This window comes from Cynocephalus volans, chromosome X (assembly GCF_027409185.1).
Source record: "Cynocephalus volans isolate mCynVol1 chromosome X, mCynVol1.pri, whole genome shotgun sequence".
NCBI classification, from domain to species: Eukaryota; Metazoa; Chordata; class Mammalia; order Dermoptera; family Cynocephalidae; genus Cynocephalus; species Cynocephalus volans.
In genome coordinates, this window is record NC_084478.1 from 128,274,012 (window position 1) to 128,286,770 (window position 12,759).

Sequence of the window (12,759 nt, forward strand, 5' to 3'; positions counted from 1 at the left end):
CCCTGGGATGCAATGCTGTTTTAACATATGGAATTCTATCAATGTCATACACCACATTAACAGAATGAAAGATAAAAACCACTTGATTATCTCAATGAACGCAGAAAATATGTTTGAAAATGTTCAACTTCCATTCATGATAACAACTCTCAACAAAATAGCTATAGAAGGAAATTTCCTCCACATTTAGTCCATTTATGAAAAGCCCACAGCTAATACCATAATCAATGTGGAATAACTGTAAGCTTTTCCTCTAAGACTTGATACAAGGCAAGGATGCTCACTCTCACCACTACTAGTCAACATAGTACCGGAAGTACTTGCCAGAGCACACAACAACGACAACAGCAGCAACAAAAAGGCATCCAAATTGGACAAGAAAAAGTTAAATGGTCTCTTTCCAGATGACATGATTTCACATGTACAAAACCCCAAATAGTCCATGAAAAAATGTTAGAACTGACAAATTCAGTAATGTTGCAGGATACAAAATCAACATCCAACCTTTAAGTCCCTGCTGATATTGACAATAAATTTCCACTGACTATATTTACAATATTCAGATTTCCATATTAGTAAAATTGTTGGCTGTTTGCTTAAGGTTTATTATTTCTATTACCTACCTGAGCTTGCTCCAAAGGGGATTGGAACACACTACACCTCAATATGCCATAAGGATTAATTTGAACTAAAGGCAATTGGGACTCAACAGATGCTGGAAGAGTTCTATCCTCTTTTAGGCTTGATCTGCCTAAAAGGCAAGACATGGATTGCCGTTTTAGGAAGGTGCCCCCTTTATACCAGGGAGAGAAGAGCTACCATTCTCACTGAAGGCCGAGAGCCAACACCAAGGTGAGTAAGCATAAACAGATGTCAATAAAGTAACTCATATCTTTCATTACTTCACCCATGTATTTCCATACATCCTAGTCACTTGAAGCCTGTTAGAAAACAACTTGACAAAAACTTTAGAGATTTAATTGGCATTCTAGAATCATTTTAAAGTTAAATTCCTTACAGGGGTAACATATATGGAACTTCCTTATGATGGCTCATGTGTTGTTGCTGTGAATCTTCTGATTTTTTGGAAACTGCCCCACTGCCAATTTGACTTCATGGCATTTAGGTCAAGTAACTCCATTCTTGTTTACTTAGTCTAAATAATGGACTCCCATAAACTCTGCTTACTTAAGTCCAAACCCTTTTTCCTTCATTAAAAGGGTAAATAAGCCCCTGTGTCTAAACTTGAATTCTAGCAACCAATTGTTTGTGAACCCCAGTGCAGAAATAATGTTAGATATATGCTCAGAAAAATAAAAAATCACTATATAAAAATTAGTTGCATTTCTTTATACTAAGAATGATCTATATGAAAGAAAAGAATCCTATTTATGATAGCATCAAAGATGAAAATACTTACAAATAAATATAACCAAGGAGGTGAAAGATCTGTACACTAAAAGCTCTAAAACATTGATGACAGAAATTGGAGAAGACACAAGTAAATGTTCATGGATTGGAGAATAAATTTTACTAAAATACCACAGTTCATAAAGGTAATCTCTACCCAAATTCCAGTGGCATTTTTCACAGAAATAGAAAAAATTTTCAAGTGTGTAAGAAATCACAAAAGATCTCAAATAGCCTTAGAAATCTTGAGAAGGAACAAAAATGTTAGAGCATCAAACTTCCTGACTTCAAATTATTTTACAAAGCTATAGTAATCAAAACAGTATGGTACTGGCATAAAATTGGACACACAGACCAATAGAACAGGATAGAGAACCCAGAAATAAACCCAAGCATAATATGGTCAACTAATTTTTGAGAAGGGTGCCAAGAATACACAATGGGAATGGGTAGTCTCTTCAATAAATGGTTCTGGGAAAATTGGGTATGCACATGCAAGAGAATGAAGTTGAACCATTATCTTACACCATTCACAAAAATTAAGTTAAAATGGGTTAAAGAATTAAATGTAACACCAGAATCTATACAACTTTTTGAAGACAACACAGGGAAAATATGTACATGACATTCGCCTAGCAATGATTTTTTGGATATGACATCAAAAGCTCAAGTTACAGAAGCAAAAACAAACAAATGGGATTATATCAAACTAAAAGTTTTCTGTACAACAGAGGAAACAATCAACAACATGAATAGGCAGTCTACAGATTGGGAATCATTATTTGCAAATCATATATATATGATTAGGGGTTAATATGGAAAATATATATAGAACTCACATAACTTGATAGCAAAAACAAAACAGCCCTGATTTTAAAATGTTCAATGCATCTGAATAGACAGATTTCTAAAGAAGGGATACAGATGGCCAGTAGGTATATGATAAAATGCTCAACATCACTAAATATCATGGAAATTGAAATCAAAACCAAAATGAGATCACCTTACACCTGTTGAAATGGCTATTATCCAAATGACAAAAGATAAGCATTAGGGTGTGGAGTAAAGGGAACCCTTGCACGTTGTTGGTAGGAATGTAAATTAGTACAGCCATTGCAGGCAACATTATGAAGGTTCCTCAAAACATTTAAAATAGAACTACCATATGATCCAGAAACTCCTTCCTAGGGCATTTACCCAAAGGAAATGAATTCAGTACCTCAAAGAGATCTCTGTGCTCCTGTGCTCACTGCAGTATTATTAACAGTAGCCAAGGTATGGAAACAACATAAATGTCCATTGATGGATATGTAGGTAAAGAAAATGTGACACACACACAGGGATATTATTTACCTTTAAAAGAGAAGGTAATCTTGCCATTTGCAACAACATGGATGAACCTAGAGGACATTAGGTTAAGGGACATAAGCCATACACAGAAAGACAAATACTGCAAAATCTCACTTATGTGTGGAATCTAAAAAATTCAAATACGTGGGAGCAGAGAATGGAATAGAGGTTACCAGGGGCAGGAATGTGGGGCCAATGAGGAGATGTTGGCCAAAGTGTACAATGTCATAGTTATGTAGGATGAGTAAGTCTAGAGAATTAATGTAGAATAGAATGACTATAGCTGATAATACTGTATTGTGTGTTGGAAATTTGCTAGGAGTATAGTTTCAGGTATTCTCAATACACACATGAACACATATACCCACACGTTCACGCACACATGGTAACTATGCAAGGAGAATGATATGTTAATTTCCTTGACTAGAGTAATCATTTCACTATATATGTATATATCAAAACATCATGTTGTACAACTTAAATACATATAATTGTTATTATAAAAAGATTAACTCAAAGGAGATTAGAGATCTTAATGTAAAAGTGAATATTCTAAAATTTTTAGAAGAAAACATGGTTCTTTGCGCCATGCCCGAGGGCCTGGGTCATCAAGCCTGGGACCGGACCCTCTGCCCACAACCAGGCACACTGCCAGTGCCAAGGAGCATGCCAAAAACATCACCTCCATGTGGGTGGCCCAGTATAGCCACCACAGTAACCACAGCTGCCACAAAAGTGGCTGGATGTCACAACCACCATGCAGATGGTCTGGCAGAGAATGGAGTGCATTTACAGAAGGAGAGTCACCAGCAGAGTCCACAGAAAAGAATAGGATGTCTTTCTCCACAAAGCCCATTCCAGAGTGACAGAAGAAGCATCTGTTCTATGATAATATTGGGGGACCTGAACACACCTGTCAGTATTGGACAGATCATCTAGGCAACAAATCAACAGAGTAACCATTACTCTTTCAGAGGGAGAGAAGACATCTAGGGTTATCAGTGGCGGGGGGAGGGGGGATGGAGAGGGGGATGGGTAGGGATTGGACAAGGGATATGAAGAATAAGTACAATTTGTAACAATATACATACTAGAAATATTGATTTGATCAACATATGTCAACATTGAATCCACAAAATGCGTACAATCAATGATTCAATAAAACAAAGAAAGAAAGAAAACATAGTTGTAAGTCTTCATGATGTTGGAAGTAGGCAATGGCTTCTTAGATATAACTCAAACAGCACAAGTAACAAAATAATAGGGAAATATGACTTCATCAATATTAAATACTATTGTGCTTCACGGGTTATAATGTATAAAGTAGGAAAACAAGCCACAAAATGGGAGAATAATTTTGCTAATCTTGTATCTGATAAGGGAATTGTATGTAGAATATATAAGAACATCTATAAGTCCATAATAATAAGGCCAATAACCCAAATTAAAGTAAAATATTTGAATAGACTTTTTCCAAAAAAGATATGAAAATGGCCAATAGGCATATGAAAAGACACTCAACATCACTAATTATTAGTGAAATACAAATCCAATCCAAAATGAGATAGCACTTCACACTCACCTGTATGACTATAATAATAAAGAAAGACAGGCAATAACAAGCGTTGACAAGGAAGTGGAGAAATTGGAGCCCTCATATGTAGCTGGTAGGAAGGTAAGTAGTGAATCCAGTTTGGAGAAAGAGTCTGGCAGTTCCTCAAATGTAACATAGAGTTTCCTTACGGCCTACCAACTTGACTCCTCTGTATATTCCCAAGAGAATTGAAAATAAATGTCCACACACAGATTTGTACAAGAATGTTTATAGCAACGTTATGCATAGCAGCCAAAAACCAAAAAGTGCAAACAGTCCAAATGCCCATCAACTGAATGAATAAATAAGATGTATTGAATACATTCAATGAACTATTATTTGGTTATAAAATATGAAGTACTGATAAATGCTACGACATGGGTTAACTTTTAAAACATTATACTAAGTGAAAAAAGCCAGATATAAGAAGCCACATATTGCAAGCTCCCATTTATATGAATGTTCAGAATAAAAAATCCATAGAGAAATAAAGTCAATGGATGGTTACCAGTGGCTGGGGGTGGAGGGAGTGTGGATTGGGTTCTAATGGGCACTGAGCTTGTTTTTTCATTCATAAATCTGTCCTCAAATTACACAGTGATGATTTCACAACATTGTGCATATACTAAAAACCACTAAATTACATAGTTTTAGAGGGTGACATTTATGTTGTTTATCTTCATAAAAGTGAGGCATATTCAGTTATAGTTATTACTAAAATATTTTATAAATCATAAAATTTTAGCACAAAATTATAAAGGAGAAATTAATATATTCCCATATAAACAGAATCTGAGAAAAGTTTTTGCTATCAGACCTGTCCTATAAGAAATAGTACAGGAAGCTCTCCAGGCTGAAATGAAAGGACAGTAGGTATTACTCAAATCCACATGAAGAAGTAAAGGTCATCAGTTAAGGTAACTATATGGGTAAACATAAAATTATATATATATATATATATATATATATATAAATACATAAATACATTTTTATTTATCTCTTTTTCTCCTATTTGATTTAAAGGAGAACTTTGTAATGCAATAATTATAAATCTGTGTTGATGGGCATACAATGCATAAAGATGTAATGTTTGTGTTAACAACCACATAAAGGAAGGGGGTGTGAAGCAAAGATTTTGTGACCTGTTTAATAGTTCTGTAAAAATTAAAGGAATTGAATTAGTAATCAAAATCTTCCTATAATGCAAAGACCAGAATCAGAGGGCTTTATTTGTGTAATCTTCCAAACATTTAAAAAAATACTAATGCCAATTCTATCCTATTTCCTTAAGAAGACAGAAGAGGAGGAAACAGTTCCCAATTCATCTTATAAAGCCCGTATTACTCTGATACCAAAAAGAAATAAAGTTACTACAATAAAAGAAAACTACAGACTGATATCTCTTATGAATTTAGAGGCAAAACTTTTCAAAAAATATCAGCAGACTGCATCCAGCAATATGCAGAATGGATTATACACTGTGACCAATTGGAATTTATTCCAGGAACGCAAGATTGGTATAGCATCTGATAATCAATTAATGTGATACAACATGTGATAATTAATGTGATATACCATATTAATAGAATAAAGAACAAAACCCACATGATCACCTTACTAAATGCAGAAAAAACATTTTACAAATTCAAAATCTCTTCATGATAAACACTCAACACTATGAATAGAAGGCAACTATTTCAATTTGATAACGGACACTACAGTAAACCCACAATTATCACAGTTATTGGTGAATGCTGAAAGCTATCACCCTAAGATTAAGAGAAGACAAGGATGTCCATTCTTGTCTCTTCTATTCAATCTTGTCCTGGAGGTTTTCATTAGGACAACCAGGGAAGAATAAGAAATAAAAGACACCCATACTGGAAAGCTAGAAGTAAATCTATCTCTATATGCACATGCCATGATTTTTCGTACAGAAAAACTAGGAATCAACCAAAAGACAAGTTCAGCAAGGTTACAGGATAGGTCAATATACCAAAATCAATAGTATTTAAATACCCTATCAATAAACAACGCAAAAATGAACTTAAGAAAACAATTAGTAATAGCATCAAGCCACTACTTTTAAAACAGGCTGTCCATTTTCTTTTGGAACTACTTTCTGGGATACTGCTTCAACTTTATTTTCAACTCTTCTATTGACATTTTCATTTCCACTGTTGTGTGTTTTTTTTTTTTTTTTAAATTCTGAAAGCTCTTTTTTTGTTCTCCATTATGTTCTTCTTTCATGGTAACAAGTACCCTGTCTCATCTCTCTAACAAGATGAATCATAATATCTCTTAGGTTTTCTGCTACCGGAATAGGTCAGTATCCCGAAAGTGGGTTTTTTACTGTTTATTTTGGCCTTTGTCATTGATGTTAGAGGCTTTCCTACATATGTGGTGATCCTTGGCTGTCTACTTACATTGAAAAGTGCATAAATATGATCTTTGGCTATTTGCTCATATTTAAGCACAAATAAAGTTTCTTTAGTTTAATCCTAGTGACAAGTAATCTATTATGTTATTTCTTGTGCTATTGCCATGATAATTTTTCAAATTATTATTTCGAGATTATTATCCTCTTGCTAGCATTCTGGAAATAGAGTGGGGAAATCAATTTGCAAAAATGGTCTTATCATTCATTTTGTGGAGGATCTTTTATTTAACTTTTGTGTTTTCAGTAATACACCTCTGCCCTCAAGTGTGCTTGGGACTCCCCTGCCTATCCTTCCCCAGTGTGGTCGTTTGGTTTTATATTTGAGAGGGTAAATTGCCTGGCTGATTGGCATTTGGTAGAGGACCTGGGGGTCTTACTCTTACACATGTTTTTGACATAATGTTTTTGTTTTTAGCTTTACTTTCACCTATACTCCCAGAGGTACCAGGAAGCAATAATTCCTGAGCACTTACGGAGGGCCGTGTTTCACTTCTCACTGCTAGGGTAGGACTCACTCACCTTCGTCAGGTCTGCTAAATCTGTCACATCTTTTAGCCGTCAAATTTCCAAGTGTTGTTAACATTGTATCATCACTAGTTATATCTAGTTATGTTACAGGATGAGTTAACATAATTTTCTTTGTTTTCCTTACTCATCTGCGGTAATTTTTTCTTTGAGGATATTTAAAAAGATTGAGATTGAGGCAGCTACCATTATTATACAGCAATCCACAATGTAGGACTTCCCTTTTGATGGGTATTGCATTGTATGAATGCATCACAATTTATCCAAAATTTTTACAGTTAAAAGTATAGGTTGTTACTGATTTTTGTTATTAGAAGCAATGATACTATTGATTTTATTGCACATATATCACTGCTTACTTGTGGGGGAAGCTCTTCTTGATACTTCCTTTTTTAAATTGCTGGATCAGAAAGTCTGAACATTTTTATTTTAATAAATATCGCCAAATTTTCATCAAAATGGCTTCACCAATTTGTATACTCATGAACAGTATATGCTAGTGCCTATTTCTATACCCTCATAAAATGAGGATGTTATCAACTTAAAAATTTTCCAGTAAAACGGGGGGGAATTTATTCTCATTTTATTTGTCATCTCCTTGGTAACAAGTAACATGGGATTTACATTCATTTAATTATAACATGTTTAACTTTATTATTTTACAAACTGTTTGTATCCTTTCCTCATTTTCTCTAATTGTTCTTTTCCTTAAAGATTTATTGGCATTTTGTGTTATAGAAATTAACCTTTTCCATTTATATGATGCAATTGCCTTCTCTCAGTTTGTTATATGATTTTCTACCCTTGTTTTGTATCTTTTGCCATGCGATATTTTTAATAGTTGTGATGAAACCTTCCATTTTTCCCCATAATGTCTTCTGGATTTTAAATGCTACCTTGAAAAATTTTCCCTTCACCAAGCTTATTAAAGATAGTGTGCTACAAAGTTTTCTATTATTTTTATCTACTAATATTCTAACTAAAAATTAACTTTCATTCTTTTGGCAAGAAATAGGTGGAACACTAAAATTAGAATAGCTCTGGGAATGTTTAATAAAGGTAATATTGACAAACCTGAGGGCAGGGTGTAGAGAAATGACAGAACAATGCCTTACCTCGGGGCTAACACCATTCATTGCAGCGAGGCTCTGTTACCACTTCTATGCTAAAGCGATGAAAAGGAGAGAAAGCTGGGTAGGTAAGGCAAGCTGAGGGGCGTTTGACTTGGTCAAGGGACACTGCCAGTCCGTGGCAACCTTCGGAGAAGGTGCAAGGCAAAACAAAATAAATAAGTAAATAAATAAATAAATAGGGATAAATCTCATGTCAATCATACTCTTCCCTCCCCTAATCTCCTGCCAGAAACCAGAGAGCAAGGAAGGCCACTGAATTAATCAGTATAATCTAGCCGCCCAAGCAAGGTGCTCATGAGGTTTATTACAAGGAATTTTCTTACCTGTTCAGTTGTGGGAGGTGTCTAGAAAGCCCTAAATGTAAGAACCAAAATGCCCCAAGGCATCACACCCTGATCCTTCTTGGCCACACCCACCCCAAGCCCCATGCGATATGCTAAGTAGGGATTGTATTTTAAGCCAATCAGCCTTCCCTTAAAGCCGTGTATATATATGTGTGTGTGCTGCCTAATAAACGAGCTCTCTCAGGTGGATCGTCAACTGGTGTTGACTCGTCCTTTCATTTGGTGCCGAAACCTTCATTTGGTGCCGAAACCCGGGACGGAGCTTCTCTCGATCAGCGACACTTTTCGGATCGCAGTGGGAACATCTTCCAAGTTGCCCCTCAGGGCTCCCTCGAGCTGTAACACTTTTCGAATCGCAGTGGCAGCACTTTCCAAGTCGCCCCTCGGGAACTCCGTCCCACCAGGACCAGCCTCCCTTCCACCGCTCACCACTGACGGTCCACCCTCGTCCATTCTTTTCGGTGCTGGCTCCTTCCACTCACCACCAGCTCATCATTAGGTAAGCCCCCTTTCCTAAAGGGCACCAGCCCTTTTTCAGGCTACCACAGGGAGTCTAGAACGTCCGGTAGCCCCTAACGCCCATACCCCAAACCACCACGGTCTTCACGACCACTCTAAATTCCCAAACTATAACAGGTTCTAAAGCCCCCGTAAACTTTTACTTTCATTTTTGGAGGTTAAAAGCCTCATTCTGTTCTCTCCTTCACCCTCCTGTCCACCACTCTCTTCTCTCCACTTCCCAGGTCTGGGACCGGACCAGAAAATCCTGGTGCTAGGTTCCTTCAGGCACCGGGCTTTTGCCCTAGAGAAGTGGAGGTCTGAGAGACGACCCACACCTCCCTTCTCTCCTCCTGGTTCGTACCTGAACCTGCCGGGACTGACGTGACCTACTGGGGACGCCCTCTAGGATCCCGCCTTTCCCAACTGGCCAAAGGATCTGTCCTATCACTAAATCTCTGTCCGATTTCTGTCTAAATTCCCATTAAGAGACCAGAATGGGCGCTTCCTCCTCTTCCTCCCTAGGGGACTCTCCACTTCAATGCCTTCTCAGGCCGGATATTGAGCCCAAGCTCCTCACCAAATTCTGCACACAAGATTGGCCTTATTATCCTCTAGATAATCAGAACACATGGCCCCCTGAGGGCACACTAGATCCTAACATTCTACGAGACCTCTTTAGCTAGTGCCAGTGCCTAAAAAAATGGAAGGAGGGCCAAGCCCGTGGCGCACTTGGTAGCGTGCTGCGCTAGCAGCGCGGCGACGCTCCCGCCGCGGGTTCGGATCCTATATAGGAATGGCCGGTGCACTCACTGGCTGAGTGCCGGTCACGAAAAAGACAAAAAAAAAAAAAAAAAAAAAAAAAAATGGAAGGAGATCCCCTACATCGAGGTTTTTTGCCTCTTGGCTCAGAACCCCGCCCTCTGCTCCTCCTGTGCTCCCTCTCAAGTCCTTTTAGCCTATAAACCCTCTTCACAGTCACCCCTCGATTCTTCCACCTTCGACCCTGCTGATGATCCCCCACCCTACCGACCTCCTCCTCCCCCAGTGCCTTCGGCATCTGCTCCTCCTCCCCCGTCATCCACGTCACTTTCTGCACCTCCTGTGCCATCCACTCCCCCGTCTTTACCCTCACCTACTCCTGACCCACTAAGCCCCCTTTCACCCGTTCCCGAGGACCTCCCCCCGCCCCTTTAACAATCACGCCACTATGTGAGGTAGCTGGGGCTGAAGGAGTAGTTAAGGTCCATGTTCCCTTTTCCCTAGCTGACCTTACAGAATTAGAAAAAAGACTAGGCTCTTTCTCTACCGACCCTACCACCTACATTAAAGAATTCCAATGGATCCTGCAGGCCTACAGCCTCACACATCATGACATCTTCATGCTCCTAGCCAATACCCTCCTCCCCGAGGAACGCCGCAGGGTCTGGGATACAGCCCAAACCCATGGCACTGACACCCATCGTACCAATCTGAATCACCCGCCAGGCCCCCAAGCAGTCCCAGAACAGGAACCTAATTGGGATTATAACACAGCCCAGGGAATCCAGGCTCGAGACCGTTTTGCCTCTTGCTTAATAATTGGCCTCAAAAAATTGGCTCGCAAGGTCGTCAATTTCCAAAAAATTCAAGAAATTGTCCAAAAAAAGGAGGAAACTCCCTCCGAGTTCCTCAATAGATTAACTCAGGCCTTTCAACAATACACTAACTTAGACCCCAACTCAGAAGACGGCTGGCATGTCCTTATGACCTATTTCCTGGCCCAATCCTACCCCGACATTTAGAGCAGGGTCCTGCAACCCCTCAGACCGAAATCCTGTCAGTGGCCTTCAAGGTTTTTCATAATTGGGAGGAGGAAAAAGAACATCGAAAACAAAAGGCTGACCATGCCAACTTCCAGATGTTGGCCCGGCTTATCATACCCCCTGGGCGCCCTCCCACAGCCTCCACCTCTAAGCCTCCACCTGGAGCCTGCTTTAAATGTGGAAAGGAAGGGCATTGGGCAAAGGCTTGCCCCACCCCCAGGCCACCCAACACTCCTTGTCCAAAATGTAAAAAGAAGGGACATTGGGGATCTGATTGCCCCCTTGCCCGAAGGGGTGAGGGACCAACTGCCCCACAGTCCCCCGAACCGTGGACACCACCTATGGTGGGCCTCGCTGAGGAGGACTGAAGGAGCCTTGGGCCCTTCCCGACCATCTCTATAACAAAGCAAGAGCCCAGGGTATCCATGGTTGTGGACGGCCACCCAATATCTTTCCTTCTGGACACTGGAGCCACCTTTTCGGTCTTAAGGGAATATAAAGGCCCCACCACCTCCAGCAGCTCTCCTATAGTCGGGGTAGGAGGTAAACAAATCTTTCCCAAAAAAAACCCTCTTTTAACCTGCTGCCTTCAAGGCACTCAATCCGTTTTCTCCCATTCCTTTCTAGTCATGCCACAATGCCCCGTCCCCTTGTTGGGTCGGGACATTCTATCACAGCTTCAAGTCTCCATTACTTTGTCCCTGTCCTCTTCCTCTTCCCCTGTTTCCTTCCTCCTAGTGCTAGTTCAAGCCCAAGATCCTATTAATTCCACCCCACCAAAGAAGCCCTTACCCATGCTAACTCACCCTGTTAACCCCACAGTTTGGGACACTGCCAGCCCTGCTCTGGCCCAGTGTTCCCCTGTACACATAAAACTAAAAGACCCCTCCAAATATATTTGTCAGGCTCAGTATCCATTAACCACAACAGCCCTAGCCCCATCATTCAGGCGCTCCCCTTTCAATACTCCCATACTCGCTGTAAAAAAACCTAATGGCGCCTTTCGTCTCGTCCAGGATCTCCACCTTGTTAATGCTGCTGTCATTCCCATTCACCCCCTTGTACCTATCAAAACAGTTGGACCCCACCTACGAGGCTGGGCATATTCTCTCACCACATCACCTCAAAGACCTCCTTACCTGTAAGGCTCTCCAATCCCTCCCACCTTCCAGAATCCTAACCCTCCTATCCTTGTTTCTGGAAAATCCTGCCCTATCCTTCACTACCTGCCCACCCCTAAATCCGGCCACCCTACTGCCTATACCAGATTCCCCCAACACCCCTTTGCACAGCTGCGTAGAAAGCCTTCAGAATTTCATACCATACCGCTCTTCCATCACTGAGGGGCCCCTGTCTCACGCTGATCTCGCATGGTTCACGGATGGGTCCTCATTCAAGGAAGGAAACACTCATTACGCAGGGTATGCCATAGTCTCCCTTGATTCGGTTCTAGAAGCCCAACCTTTACCCAGGGGTACTACCAACCAGCAGTCTGAACTTATCGCTGCCATGCGAGCCTGCGTTCTAGCTGAAGGAAAAACTCTTAACTTATACACTGACTCCAAATATGTCTTTCATATACTTCTCTTTCATGCCGCCATATAAAGAATGCGGTCTGCTTAACACCAAGGGTAACACAATCACCAGCTCAGCTTTAATC